At 37.4% G+C, this 16334-nt stretch overlaps 1 long non-coding RNA gene across 1 annotated transcript in view; it reads right to left on the bottom strand.

Moving 5' to 3' along the window:
* The window catches only part of LOC105482505 (uncharacterized), a 170746-nt gene that overhangs the window by 131904 nt on the left and 22508 nt on the right, over window positions 1-16334 (bottom strand). Inside the window, exons 4-5 of the long non-coding RNA XR_011624003.1 lie at window positions 9793-9952; window positions 1674-1749 (exon numbers count right to left, since the gene is read on the bottom strand). This is a non-coding gene — a long non-coding RNA (uncharacterized lncRNA). The remainder of the gene's footprint in view (window positions 1-1673; window positions 1750-9792; window positions 9953-16334) is intronic.

Genomic DNA, 16334 nt, shown 5'->3' with positions numbered 1-16334 from the left:
TAATGTGCGTATTGAGCACATTAAGCACTCTAAGAGCTGAGATAGCTTCCTGAAACGTGTGAAGGATAATGATCAGAAAAAGAAAGAAGCCAAAGAGAAAGGTCCCCGGGTTCAATTGAAGCACCAGCCTGCTCTACCCAGAGAAGCACACTGTGTGAGAACCAATGGGAAGGAGCCTGAGCTGCTGGAACCTCTTCTCTATGAATTCATGGCCTCGTAGGTGTTAAAAAATAAAAGACCTCTAGACTGCAAAAATGTTTCTCTTCATTGAGTAGAAGTATGGTGTCCTCTCCCACAAAGCAATATTTAAAGCAAATTTTAATTGTGTCCTAATTCATTATGTAATGTCTTTACTATTCAGATTTAATGTATTTCTTGCTGAAAGATGTGAGGTAGCTTACTGTGCAACAAATTACTCAATTGGTTAGAAAATGACCAGGTATTAAGTATGAAATATTTGTACTGGTTTGAAGACAGTACCTTGATAGTACCTTCATCAAGGAAGAAATAAAATAAAATAATTTACAAAAATTAAAAAAAAAGATTTGATAAAATTAACAACGTTTACTGCCTTATGAAAGACTTTCTGTTGAGGCAGATCCTTACTCTGTTGCCCAGGCTGGAGCGCAATGGCACAATCACGGATCACTGAAGCTTCTACCTGCTGGGCTCAAACAATCCTCCCACCTCAGCCTCTTGAGTAGCTGGGACTGCAGGCATGCACCACCACATGCTACTAATTTTTAGAAATTTTTTCGTAGAGACAGGATCTCCTTATGTTGCCCAGGCTAGTCTCAAACTACTGGGCTCAAATGATTCTCCCACTTCAGCCTCCCAAAGTGCTGGGATTACAGGCATGAGCCACTGCACAAGGCCAAAAGATGTTTTTAAATTAGATTAGCTTTACAAAATATCTTTCAGTGCCACTACCTTCATTCACACAGGCACCAGCAGTTTTACCAACCATTGCATTTGTACCAATAGTACAAATGTCAATGTTGTAAGTAAAAACAAGTAACACCAAAGTATTATCTTATAAATAGTTTAGACTTCTCAGGTCCTTTAGAAGAGTATCAGTAACCCCTAGAATTCTGCAGACCCCACTTTTAGAAGTGCTCTAGAATCTTCTAGTCTTCCCCATCCTGCACTCCCCTCCTACCCACCCAATCAAACACACATACCACCCTTTTATCTAACAGAACAACTTAGCTCTATTCTTGGAGACCTTGGAACCAACCAATAACAAGGATCTCGATTTTTCCCCCAAGCAATTAAGTTATATTTCCCAACAAACATAATTCCCACCTTAAAAGGAATTCTGGTGCCATTTGTAAGAATTATTATACTCCTTGTTTACCCTCTCCCATACAAATATCTGTAAATTTTTATTTCATCCCCAAGCTAGTACTTCCAACCTGTCTGCTGGAAAAATCCACCAGGATATGTACCTGTAAATAATTATCTGTTTCTTTGTTTCCTTTTTGATCTGTTTCTGCTGTAACACGGTGAGTTTATTGCAAGAAAATGGAGTTTATTTTATAAATATTAACTGGATGGATAGATGCATGATATATCAGCTGTGCCTATCGATCCCTCTCCCACAATGACTTGCTTCTCTTCTTGTTTCAGTTTTCTTAATGGTTCTCCCTTCCACGCATTCACTGAGTACTCACTTGAGCTAAGCATCCTCTTTGAACATTTCCTCTTCTTCTGCATAATATATGTGAAAATCATGAGACATAGCTAGTCCTTGGAGAAAAAGAAAATGCATGACTACATGCCATTTGGGTAGATTGTTACCAGGCTATTGTGAGTAAAATATCTGTCAAATTGGTATTTTTAATTGAAAAAAGAGTCACGGTCTCTTTTAGCTTTCTGGTTTTCAATGTAAGACTTGGGTGAAATGAGCTCTACTCATATCACCTGGCAATGGCAATGTGCATACTATATTTTAGGAAATTGTCAAAAACTTTAAAAGGATTCTCACAGCTCAGCTCTATTTAAAATTCAAGAGGGAAAAAAATTTTTAAAAAGTCATGAGGGTTTCAGATGTCCTCCAAGCCCTGGTTTTCTTCACACTAAAGCTTACAGAGTCAAACATTGTAGACCCCACTTTTGGCAGAGAACCCACAGCCTCACATTATGTGGGGACTCAAGGTACCATATTTTAGCCACTAAATTTATTTCTGGACTCTTGTTAGTGACTGTATGAATTCTTTAGGGCCCCATGGCAGAGCGGTCTCCAGGGATTTTAACACATTCTGAATTTGGGTTGCACAGGAGCCTGGAGACTGTTGCTTTCAGCTGGAGCAGAACAACTGACAATGAAAACTGCATTAAAAGCTCCTGGTGACCTCCTGAGGCAATACTGCTACTTTTGAAAATAGACGTGTTTACCTAACAATCACTTAGAAGGAAATTTTGAGATATATGATTAAAATGTATTGAGCTACAGATATGAAAATCTAATCTTCAAAAAGAAGCACAGTATTGTGGTGTAAGAATTGGATCACAAAGAAGAGATTTCTCTTATAGCCCTGGTTTCACCCCCAACTAGTTATATGAACTTGGACAAGTAATTGAACTTCTTTGGGTTTCAGCTCCTAGTCCATATCTAACATGCGACATGAATCACAACTTTCTTTCTGTCTTTGAATTCTCTGGCATTCTCAATCCATATAATCCTTTGCTTTCCTATTCTGATAAACCAGCTACACACTTGTATCTTTGCCTTTTGTGAACATGAATTCCTAATAACTAAACTGAATTTCATTTTGCTTATAAACTATTTACTACCATACCAATTATAAAATGCAAATGTGAGTATTAGTGTATAAATGATTTGCCTTCCATGGGTACTGAGGCAAGTGTAGTATTAGAAGCCTGGGGTCAAAAGCTCTTCATTTTTCACTCAATGGAATAACTTGTTTTGTCTAACACCTTGGTAAGATCTAGAATCAGCATCACCTTATTTACAAAAAATATAGATGAAAGTTGCTTCTAAGCTCTCCGATCTTTCAATAGCAGCCATTAGTAGCAAATACAGATTCATAAATGTGTTATAAATAAATTTTTGGTGCAGCAAAAGAAATAGCACTCAAACATAAATTCAATTTTCTCAGTAAGGCAATTTTACTTCCATAGAAGGGTATGACTCACGGAAGGAGCAATGGCGAGCACACCCAAACAAGGGAGGGGAAGGGGTTTTTATTCCTGATGCAGGTAGCTCCTACTGCTGTGTCATTCCCCTATTGGCTAGGGTTGGACTACACAGTCTAAGCTAATTCTGATTGGCTATTTGAAAGAAAGCAGGGGTACTAGCCATAGTGCCGGAGTGAGTAGTTTGGTCGGAAGGGCAGTTACAGAACAGGTGACTCAGGATGATTCAGGTCAGAGCAGGGGACCAGGGGTGACTCAGGATGGAGCAGGTGACCAGGAGTGACTCAAGACAGAGCAGGTGACCAGAGGAACAGATGTGAACTACCGATTAGAACTGGTGGGAAAGTTTGTTTACTGAAACTAGGTGTGAGGAGAACAAGGAAGTTAAATTTTAAAACGGAGAACAAAGAACAGGGGAGCTGAACATGCTGATACATTGGTTCTTTAAAGAGGATCTCAGAACTCATTGTACTTAACAAATTACAGGCTAAAACCTTTGAAGAGGAATTTACTATATCCTACAAATGCAAGGTCATATACATGATTAAAATTTTACATGGCAGATACAAGATGTCACAGAGTGCATTATTTTCTAACTTCTTTATTTTATTGAATGAGACATGATGAATGCCCAGTTATCTTGGTGAAGCTATTCATGCCGAGGTTTCCAGTGTCCAAGTCCACGTATATATCACTAAGTACCAGCCCTGGAAAAAGTTGACTTCTAATAACTTTCCAACATTGTTAGATTGGTTACAGAGAAGCATTAGCCACAACTGTAGCATAGGATATTTTCTATATTTCATTGAGAAAGATACCCATTTCTCCACCTAAATAGAATATGGTTTGAGCCTCAGTATAAACTTTCCATTTACAGTGGGGTAGTTTGATTACTGTTTCTTTATTCATGCCATCATTATTGCTGTGACATATAATAAAGCACTGGTGATGAGGGGGAGGAGAAGAGTGCTCATTCATCTTAGACCATACAGTGATTTACTCTGCAGCAAGTTAGCGTGCAGGATTTGCTCAATAAGAACGTGCATAGATTTAAAAAAAAAAAAGGGCTGTGATTCCAAATATGGGGCTAATTCAGAGACAGTGAACTTTTGTCTAGGAAGCAGGCAGATCAAAATTATCAGCTGTTGTCTCTTAAGAGGTGGTGAAAACTGCTGTGTGTATAAGCATGGTTCAGTTGGTTATATGAGTTTCTATTGAGGCTGCTAATTACATTTTTAAAATGCAATTTTAGCCACAAAAAATTGTTAGAAATTAAATTTTATTTCCTTCTGAACAGACCTTCTGTGAAATGTCTTTTACTAAATATCAGTTTTTTTGTCCCTGTCAGACAACTCCAGTTTATTCCTTGCTAAATTGGAGGAGTATAATTCCAGATTCACCTGTGGTGAGCTATTTGCTGATCACAGTAAATTTCACATGGCTTTGTTAATATCTAACCTCATCTTCAGGTAATTGAAGTCTTCTAAAGGTACATAACCATAGTGGTGCAAACATCCTTAAGTAAAATAGCCAGTGACAACCCATTTATTCACCCTTCATCACCTTCTCAAAGAATTCCTGTTACAACAAGATGTCATCATCCTAATCTCTCAGGACTAGATTAAGGATGGCTGCTTACCCTCTCATCTCTCACTCTCGTTAGTTTTATATTTTCTTACCTAGAACTTTCAAGCTACATTTAAAAATGCCCCAAGTTATTTTATTTCCACGCCTTTGGGGAAATTGCTTTGAGGTGACTCTGTCTTTATATTTTGATGACCAAATGTAAAGTCAGAGCAACAAGAGAAACCAGAATGGAATAGAGGAGCAATTAAATTAATATTGTAGGTGATGTATCTGAATGAATTGAAGTTGGCATAGTATTTAAATTTACTAAGGAGGGTATCATTTGAAAAATTAAGGACAAGAATTTTAATCTGGCAATGTCCCCTCAAAGTCTTACTAAAAACATATACTTCCGCTTGCCTGTATGAAGTTACCTGTCTTTTCTCTCTCTCTCTCTCTCCTCTCTCTCATCAGCCCTCATGAGATCCTGCTTTAATTTATGTGACTAGCTTGCAAGTCTGAACTAAGAAAGGGCTGTTTCTAATATAGTAAATAAAAATAATATCAGAGTCACTTCAAACAATGTTTTTGAAATTTAAGTTCAGAACAGGTAGTTCAGACTTCACAAATACTTTTGGCTTCACACTTGCTTTCCTTCTCTACTATGTCTTCAGTGACATTGTGCAAAAGGGCAATTCCATTTCCATAGGTTACATTGACTTTGCAGAGCTGAAGAAAAAAAAAAAAGAAAAGAATGAAAAGAAAAAAAAAAAAAAACCTGAGAAGGCTTGGTTTGGGCCTAGGAACTAAATAAGCACAAGATAAAAATCACAGTGGAAGTGAGTGTCATTGAAATAAAGTGACTTGTTTTTATCACAAGGCTATTTTCAGTTAAGTCCACTCTAATTCTTATCTTTATTCATCCTACAAGTTATAGATAATGCATGGCCATATTAAAATTCTCTTCTTGGCCTGAATCTCCTATCTCCGATAGACAAGCTGGGTCCTTGACAGCTTGATTGTATGTGTGTTGATTTTTAAAAGACAACATGAAATCGTTAAAGTTGGAATTTCCTGATTATTTTAGACCAGGTTCTACATACTGCACTGATATTACATAGCAATTTTAGAGAGCAACAGTAATTGCATTAAATGACTTAAAGTGATTAGTAGAAGCAGAAGGAATAGGTGATCTGGATTGTTTTTGAGAAAGCTCTTAATGAAGTATATTATGCATGTAGAAAAGTGTAAAAATCTCAAGTGCTCAGTTTGATGTATTTGAACAAAGTAAACACACCCCTTTAACTATCAGACTAAGAAATGGAACATTAACACCCAAGAAGCCCCATGCCCTGCTCAGTCACAATTCCCCAAAAAGTAATCACTCTCATGACTTCTAACAACATAGTTTAGCCAGTATTTGAAATTTACATAAATCGGATTATATAGTGTGTACTCTTCTATGTCTGTTTTTTTTCACTCAGTAGTGTGTGCAGCGATTATTCAAGTCATTCATGTGATAGCAATGCTATCAAGTCATTCATGTGATAGCAATTGCTGTATAGTATCTTATTGCAGGTATCAACAATAGATTAAATATCTATTAGTATTTGTGCTCTTACAAATAGTATTTTGGGAACACACGCATATGCATTTCTGTTGAACACAAACATTTAGGTAATAAACTATGCATATTATATATATCAATGGATACTGCCAAACTTTTGCAAACAGCTGTACCACTTTTCACACCCATTAGCAGTGTGTGAGGCTTCTAGTTGCCCTACATGCTTACAATCTCTTGCTATTGTCAGTCTTTGTTATTGTAGTCAATTTGGTTGTATCGTAGGAGTTTTATGTTTTAGTCAGAATTTCCTTGACAACTAATGAAGGTAGATTTTTTCATATTTTTATTGGCCATTTGGATGTGTTTCTTGGAGAAGTGCTTATTGAAATCCTTACCTCATTTTTCTACTGACATATCTTTTTGTTACTGATAGGTAAGAGTTTATGTATCCCTAATATAAGTCTTTTGTGTGTGTATATATGTGTGTGTGTGTGTGCATGTGTGTGTGTGTGTATGCATTGCCAATGTCTTCTCCCTCTCTGTAACTTGCCTTACCACTCTCCTAATGGTGTGTTTTAATGAAACTGTTTTAATCTTAATCAAAGTTTTATTTATAATTAGTGCTTTTTGAGTCCTGTTTTAAAAAATCATTCTCTCCCCAAGTTTCATGAAAATATTATCTTTTCTTCTAGAGGTCCTAGGGTTTTACCTTTCACATTTGTATCTATGAGCCACCTTAAATTATGATTTAAACTAATTCTTCCTCTACAAATATACATTTCAGCTGACATCATTTATTGAAAATAAAATATTTTCCTTCACTGCATTGCAGTTACACTTTGTTATGCCCCAGGAGACTATATATTTGTGAGTCCATTTCTGGATTCTCTATTCTGTTGTATTGGTCTGTCATTGAACCAATACCTCATTGTCTTAATTATGAAACTTTGGAACAAATCTTGATATCTGACGGTCTATCATTGAACCAACACCTCATTGTCTTAATTATGAAACTTTGGAACAAATCTCGATATCTGACGGTGTTAGTCCTTCAACGTTGTGTTTCCACAAGGTAGCCTGTCATATGCATATATATTTTTAAATAAGCCCGACAATCTTCACACCCCCACCCCACCATTGCAACAGCCCAACAACAGCAACAGCAGCAAAACCTGTTGGCATCTTGATAGGAATTGTAGTAACCATATATGTTACTTTGGAAATACCAGAAAACCTTGAAAAAATTGTGTCTCATGAATTTGGAGTGGACACTAGTTAACTCACTACACTGTTATTAATCATTCTACATGTGTTAGTTCACACCCTTTCTATGATTGGTTACAGGCAACTTAGCAACCCCTAGTATGTTAATTTTGAATATGATTACTGCTTATACCAGATCCTGTCACCATACCCATCTGACTGTAGGTTTTACAGAACTGCAAATGAAGTAACCCTCGTTTTGACACCATTAAGATATAAAATGGTCCTCTCTGGGGAGCAGGTAGTCGTCGGCAGCTGAAATCAGTAAGACGCTGTGGCCAGAACTGGGACATAGTTCATAAAATGTACACTTTACAATTCATCCCCTGACTCTGAGAATATTTTTAGAATTTAATTAAAAAATAAAATACTGAGTCATCAGTCTATAACATGGAATATGCTTCTATTTGCAAGTTTTTAAGTGTGTCTGAATACTGTTTTTAATTTTCAGTGCAGAGGTCTTGCATGTCTTTCTTAAGTATTTGATATTTTTTGAGCTATTGTAAATAGCATATATTATTTTTACATTTCAATTTTCTACATGTTTGTTTTATCTGATTTTTTTTTCTGGATCTTAACACTGGTCTGCTATAAACTACACCAAGCTGAAAGCAGAAACGGAGACCTACTTAGATTATAAATAACTATTATGTTAACAGAATTACCTTTGCACATGTGAAAAAAGAATGTTGCTTTGCAGAAACACTAGTTATGTTTGATCTGTAGTGATCCTAAAGGTGATTATGAGAAAGAAAATTAGAAAGTAAGTTTTTGGTTTTGTTTTTTGCTCAGTTCTGATCATCTCTTTTACCGTGAGACTATGTAAGTGCATTCTCAGCAGAAATCACAGTAGAGGGTTAAGTGGACTAAATCGGATTTATACTGCCTATGAAGGTGCAATAAATGGGCACAAAACTACCCCAGTGTGCACAACTCTTCAGTGTAAATGAGCCAAACTGCTAGTTATTTGTCAACGGCTCTATCATTATCCTGTGCGCATCCACCCCTAATAGGGGCTGTCAGGTTCATATATGGCTTGTATGTTGTGAGTTGTTGTGTCTCTCCCGATAAATTCCTTTCAGTTGTGGATCTATCTGGTTAGGACATTAGAGCAAGGAAAAAACAGTGCAGTGATTGACAGTGATCAGAATGGGGTGATGGAATGTGGGATGTGGAGAGAAATGGAGGGAAGATAACAAAGAAGCATAAAGAATAAAAAATTGTATGCTATATGGTTGAATTCATCCATCTTGGAGCCTGATTGGTAAGCCTCACATTTAAAAAGTAAAAATCCTATTACTATTTTCTTCCTAGCAAATGCACATGGAAAATCAGTATAACACAACCAGTAAAATAAGTCTCAGCCCAGGGGACAACCCTTCTTTAAGTCCACAAAAAGTAAATTCAATGTGTAAATACATTTTCCCATACTTTTATATATATTTCTAATAATAAAAGCAAATATGTGAGTTGTGTAATTCTCATCTGATGGGGGAACTGAGAATCAAGGAATTTAATGACTGATACCTTGAAAAACAGCTAAATTCAAGGACTTTTAAACCTTGCTTTAGAATTCTTTCTATAAAACCATACTGATATGTTAATTTTATTCCTTCTAGAAATACCTCTTGGCATCCTAAAATATAAATGTAATGATTCTTAGAGTATTTCTAAAATGCATCAAATTTCTACTCTTTTTTTCACATTTTATGCATTTGTCCACTTTGAATATTTCATCAATATTTTCATTAGAATCCCCTTTGGGTAGTTACCTTCCTAGGTCCAACATTGTGATTCTTGCTTTATCTCAGGTAGAATTATCTGGAACAAAGAAGCAGCAACCCAACAGTTTGGAGGGCATAATGTGGCTCTTTTTTGACAATTGATCATAATTAGTGGTATAAGCAACCACTTATGTGGTTAGTTAGTGGTTAGTTCGATACAAAGCAACTTCTAAAATGTCAAAAAGAAAATATCAAAACAGAATCAAAGTGAACAAAAGCACAGCCATAATTGATATCCATGCCCTGTATTCCTGAAGCATTGGAAACCTAACTGAAAAGCTAAAACCCTGTTCACACCAACCCTAAATTTTGTTTTCTCTCTCTTACTGTTTTCATTTATTTAGTTTTGTTTTTTTTTTTCTTTCTAAAATTGAATTAACCAATATTTGCTGGCCCACCAGCCATAGAAAAGCTAGGTTGGGGAGCAATATAACAAAAGGAGAAAAAACATACCAAGTGATGAGTCTGGAGATGTGATTTTTCAGTTCCTGCCTATATCTTATAGTCGTGTGACCTCGATCACCTCTCAGGACCAGGCACTTGCTCAGAGAGTGTTTGGGCTTGGTGTCACCTAGCGTCCTCGTTAGCTCAAAGATCACCCTGAGCTCTTGACCTAGTGGGGAGAGGAGAGATAGAAGCATGATGACTTTAAAAGAGCCTCCAATGGAATGCCTCATTTGGACTTATTTTCCCATTACCAAAGGCTGGCAATGAGGTTTAAAGGCTACATACACGTAAACTGATTTGGGAACAAAAAGATTTTGAATGTTTATATTAAACTGTTTGAACTATCATGAGGGATATTAAAATGTCTGTGACACAGTTCGTGTCATAGAGGAGATTTTTCTTTCAATGGAGAAGACATTCTATACAAATACATAATAATGTTGGAAAAAAATCTGAATAAGCCTAAATGGAGTGCTAAAATTACAAAAGTATAAGCATTAGATGCTATAGAAATTCAGATACGCAAGACACATCTGGAGGAGCACTGAAGATGATCTTGAAGGAGGGGCTTGGGGAGTGGACAGATTTGGATAAGCAGATGTATATAAGGAGGTGCCCATTTTTGATGAGAACAACATAATCAACTGAATACATAGAAATGCAAGAGGAGATATCTTCCAGGAATAGTGAGAAGAAAGTCATCTAGGATCAGAGGACTGTTGGGAGGTAGGATTGGAGGAGGCAGAGAGTATCCATATTTTATAGATGATGTTCAGGTTGAAGAAGCTGGACTTTGATAGTTCATGAGGAGCTAGCAAAGGGAAGGGATTGCAGAGGGAAATTTAATCTTTCAGAAAGATAAAACAAAGGCCAACTGGAAGAATTGATTAAATGAGAGAAGACATTAGTGGCAAGGAGTCAAGTTGGATATCTATGCAACTGCCAGGTAAAGATGAAAACCTAAAGCATTAGAAATGCAAAAAATCACCGGGCACGGTGGCTCATGCCTGTAATCCCAGTACTTTGGGAGGCTGAGGCGGGAGGATCACTTGAGTCCAGGAGTTCGAGACTGATCTGACCAACATGGTGAAACCCCGTCTCTAACAAAGAATACAAAAATTAGCCAGGTGTGATGGCAAGCGCCTGTAGTCCCAGCTGCTCAGGAGGCTGAGGTACAAGAATCACTTGAAGCTGGGAGGCGAAGGTTGCAGTGAGCCCGGATTGCACCACTGCACTCCAGCCTGGGCAACAGTGAGGTCTGTCAAAAAAAAAAAGAGGGGGGTGCGGGGGGGAATCCAATGTTGTCCAACATTGGAGGAACTTCCTCAATAATTCTCTTTTCTCCTTTCCCTTCCTGATCTGAATAAACCTCTAGACAAAATTGTATTTTCACTCATCAAGCCTAAGAAAGCGTCCTAGTCCCTCCTGGTGGTCTTTGGTTGGATGATATAGAATTGATTTTGTAGTTTGCTTCATGGAGGCCACTGGGAAATTTGTTCGTTGGAATGACCTTTTGTGTTCACCCGATTATTGAGACATGACCGAATCCCCATCCTTAGTTCAAAAAGAAAACAAATCCTCTTCATTACTTTGCTGGCTCCCCTCCCTTCTTGATCTTAGCCAACTTTTTTCCAGGGTCTCCTATCTGCTCTCCTCCCATGACGATATTCTTGGATATTTTGTTCCCTTGGAGTCAAAAGACACACTCTTTATGTGGTGAAAAAGAGTATGTCTCATCAAAGTCACTCCGGACTAGCTGTCTATAGCCCAGTGATAATAATTCCACTATCTAAAGGAAAAATGTAATTTTACCACAAACACTCCCATGATGATTCAGTCCTAACTCTTGCCAGAGAGAAGGCTACGCCATTTTTTTTTCTATCCCCAGCACACAGGCTGCTGTGAAGAAGCATCTGCTGTCTAATTCTTTTCTATATTAGGATAAAATGCTTTTTGGCTTGCTGATTTCAGGCCCTTAGGAAAAGAGAAAACAAAGTTTCTCATAAAGTCTTCATTGCACAACAAGTTGGTCTGTGTTCTGGGAACCCCAGGCATGGACTTGTGGACCAAGCCACAAGAGCCATAGCTCAGAGATAATCGGGTCAGGAGTTGGATGTGATGTGCTTGCTCTGGGGGTATAGATGGTGTCTATGTAGCTATAATTCTTCCACTGTGGCTGCCTTAATGCCCAGATCATTTTCACTGGCTTCTTATCACATTTGGGAGGACCAGCATACTTTTCCTAAAAACTAACCAGATAGAGAGTTTGGTTTTCTACAGCTCCAACAGAATGAGGCACAGGAATAAAAATCCGCATTCACAGATGAATGTGTCCTTGAGAACGTATCTGGAGAGCACCTGAGGAAAAAGCATTAGAGTGCTATTTTCCTACCAGTTCCTTCTGAGCCTCCTCCCCGCAGGGCTGCTTTTGATTAAGACAAGGGCACGCTGTTCCCATGAAGACTCCCGAGCCAGGGCAGGGGCAGGAGCCAAGGGAGGTGGGGCTACTGAAGGAAGCATCACCTGTTGAAGGCTGTTGGCCTATCTCATGAGAAGGCTAGATGGGAAAGTCTAGGACACACACCTTGTATTTTGCTCTCTCCTCTCAAACTCCAGCTTTCTGTGTACCAGTGAGCTGGCTCACATTGCAAGTACTGGCCATCTGCACAGCATCCCTGGACACATTCAGAAGTAAACTGGGAGGCCCAAGCTCTCTGCTGGGAAACAATCACATCCACAGGGCTGTGTGCTGTGTTTGTGTTGGTAATATAATAATAATCATTATTATTGCTGTTATTGTTATGATTTTCCAAACTGGCTCATTTTAATGTATTTTCTATGACCCTCACCCTCATGGATATAGAGAGATAGTTATTGAACATGCCTTAAACTAGCACATCTCATATGTCTTACTACTTGCAATTATTATTTCAGGACCATAAAGAATGCAGCTTCCTTTTCTGTCTAGCAAGATATATTTCAAAGCCAAAGAGTGCCATATCACAGTTAAAAGGACTAATTGTTTTAAAAAGTCAAGGTGATGAAGGAGGAAGAGAATTTACTAAGTCATAAACATTTGCTTCTTCACAAAGCCCAGATTTTAGGCCTCTAGACATAACATACCTGTTCTCAGAGTTTTAACAATGCAGCTCTCAAAAGACTCCCCTTTGGTTGTAGGCGATTCACAGATTTTTAACTTCTTACTCTCTGGTTAGGGTTGATGTGCCAGGGAACTGTTTTTATTAGGTTTCAACGCGTCTGCGGTGCTTAAATAAGAGACTGAAACAGGCACTTGTTCCATGCTGTAGGGTGATAAGTTGCATTAATTTTTATTTTAGGCTGTCTCCAAACATGGCTTTTATAGACTAATAAAAAAGCAATTTTTATAAGTTCACAAAAAACAATGAACACAGTCGAGCATAAATATCTTACAACCAGGGCCAGAGGAAAATTATGAACTAAAAAATCTGCTGAAAGAGGCACAAAAAGCACAATTCCTAGATGCTGCATTCTCAAGGTAAATTAAACTCTCACCTACATGAAAAAGTGAATAAATATAAATTTCCACTAGTGTTTCTTCCCTGTTCTTACCCTGCTGTAGTCTGGAACTCTATCTCCCTACTCTTCACTAATTTATACCCATCATACTCTTTAAGATCAACCTCAAATATTCAGCTCTTTTGGAGGTAATATTATCCATTAATGCCAGTCTTCTTTGGCATCCCTGTAACACTTACTTTTTAATATTTTGCTTTATATCAATCCTTAAAGTATTTGTTTTTCAAAACTTAACTAGATTGTAAACTTTTTCAAAAATATGGAATTTGTTTTCTTTCTGTAAAAAGAATTCTGCAATAGCATCTAAGACCAATGGTTGATATCTGCTAACTACTTATTGTTACTATTATTCATATGATGCAAAGGCTATAACCCAGTTAAGTTAACCTCCCAATTCTCCCCCACCATAATAATCCTAAGATTCTTATCTAGGAATCTCATAAAATAAAAAGAATATAAATTCAAGGATTCTATCTTTTCTTTCAATGGATCTTCTTAATAATACAGGCCTAGAGCAATTAAAAGTATCTTGGATTTAAAGAAAATGTAACCTGTCCACAATTGTTGACCACAAATTCTAGTACTTGCATGTGTTTTAGCAAAATTCATATGGAACATTAATGCCAGAGCATGAACCAGGACAGCCTTAATTTGTTTAGGACTCTACCTGATTTTTTTTAAACCTCTGAGTCTAGATTCACAGTTGAATTTTTCTATTTTGCTTTCAATGACTGCAGAAAATCATCACTTAGTTGAAAATTTCGCATTTCCATATACGTGGTTGTTCAGAATATTCTTGGAAAAATTAGGAAATGTTTCAGTAAAATTACTCTATTGTCATATCCCTGGAAGGATATTTTATATGGGCAGTATCTATCAGGCAATAAAAAATTTAAAGTATATTTTGAATAGCTACCTTACCAAAGCTATAACAAAGGTTTTAAAATAGTGGTAGTACTATATTACTATACAATTTAAAATGCATATTTGAAATATACTATCTCAATTAATATTTAATGTACATACCAAAATAATTTTCTCAAAAGCTAAGGAAAAAATTGTGACTTATTCAAACCTTTTGTTTACTTACTGCCAAATGTCTAAATATTTGAAAACTTCCAGATGACTGATAGCAGTTTTGACTTTTGATTCTGCCAGTCTTAGATCACGTGATTACCCTTTCAGTTTAGAACGTAAATCATTGCTTTTACTACTTCTATAAATTTCATGTTCCAGCCACACTATTAGCCTGACATAAAATTGTTTATTGCTTTGATACTCCATGCAAAAAAGGCAAATAAACAAAATATCCAGGAATCTTAATATACAACCTGTTACCTTACATAAAGCATCTTGCCTTTCTTAGTCCTGTAAGTCAGTTAAGGCTTCCTAAGGTAGCGCTCAGTGTTAAGGTGTTCATTGTTTTGTTTGCTTGTTAGAAAACTAAAAGGATTACCTAGAATTGAGGTGGGAATATAATATGGATAGGAAAAATCATAGTGTTTTTTTCTACTCACACACCCACTTAACACTTCTGTAACCAGGTGCCTGTGGAGTGTTTCCCACACACCAAGCAATTCTGCAGTGGACACCAGCTGGGTGTCTTCCAATTCAATTCAATACTGTCACAGCTACCTGGAGATTGCATCAGATCCCACAGGTTAAGGGCTCAGTCCCAAAAAAATTGCCCAAACTTGAGATGCCAGTTGTATGCCCCAGGTTGTGACCTATGCTTCTGACCAACTGGCTATAAGTTGGAGTCTCCATGGTCCCCTCCTTTGAGTTCAATTAATTTGCTGTGGTGTCTCATAGAACTCAGAGAAACATTTTATGTTTACCAGGTTATTAATAAAGGATATAATAAAGAGTACAGATGAACAGCCAGATGAAGAGATACATAGGGCAAGGTCTTGAAGAGCCTTGAGTGGAGGATTTTCCATACCTGTTGAGTTGGAGTGTGAGCGCCTCCTGGCATGCAAATGTTTTCACTAACCAAGAAGTTATTTGAAATTAGTCATTTTGGGATTTTATGGAGGCATAATTACATAGATAAGATTGATTAAGTCATTGACATCAGTGATCAACTCAACCTTCAGCCCCTCTCCTCTCCTCAGAGGTCCAGGGATTTCGGGGCAGGAGCTGAAGGTTCCAATCTTCTAATCACATTGTTGGTTCCCTGGCAATCAGAAAACAAAAGATACTGCTCTCACCCAGGAAATTCCAAGGAATGTAGGAGCTCTGTGCCAGATGCTCCTATCACTCAGAAAATTACAAAGGTCTTAGGAGCTCTGTGTCAGGAACCTGGATCAAAGAGCAAATATTAGAACAAAAAATTATCCTAGCACCCCTATACACCAGGGTTTTAGGAGCTCTGTATGTCAGGAATCTGGGGCAGAATCCACAAATATATTTCTTATTATATCACAATACCTCCAGGTCCTATTTGCCAGGAAACCCATTCTATATGGCACCTTCGTGGTGGGTATATTCTTTCCTGTGAACACTTTAGTGGAAGTATGTGACAGGTGGGGGAATTGGAGGCTCATCTCTAATTTCTCTAGAGGAGGGATTTGGGGTCTAGAACATTTGCTTGAAAGCTAGCTTTACCTAGCAAGAATATCATTTTACTTAATTTGTTATTATTTTGAGACACTTTGGAAAAATTTCTGGAGATGATAAGAAGAATTGTCCACGTTAGTTAAAATGATGCTAGCAGCTGAAACTAACAAATTCAAAACTTAATGTCTTAACACAATAAAAATTTACTTCTTATTCATGTAACATAATGCATATTCCTGGTCAGGTGGCTTTTCTCAAGTACCAGATCAAGCTTTCGTCTTCTAAATACCTGCCTTAGAGGTATCAGTGATGGCTATGAGATTCTCCGAAGGCGGCAGCAGTCATGCAGAAGCTCTCCCTCGGAGAGCGTTCCCTCAACCATGCTGTACTATACTTCCTGATTCATAAGTTCTTGTCTTTGTAGGGATCAG

This window comes from Macaca nemestrina, chromosome 5 (genome assembly GCF_043159975.1).
Source record: "Macaca nemestrina isolate mMacNem1 chromosome 5, mMacNem.hap1, whole genome shotgun sequence".
Classification (NCBI taxonomy): domain Eukaryota; kingdom Metazoa; phylum Chordata; class Mammalia; order Primates; family Cercopithecidae; genus Macaca; species Macaca nemestrina.
The sequence above is the reverse complement of the archived record's forward strand: the minus strand, read 5'-3'. Positions and strand labels throughout refer to the sequence as shown.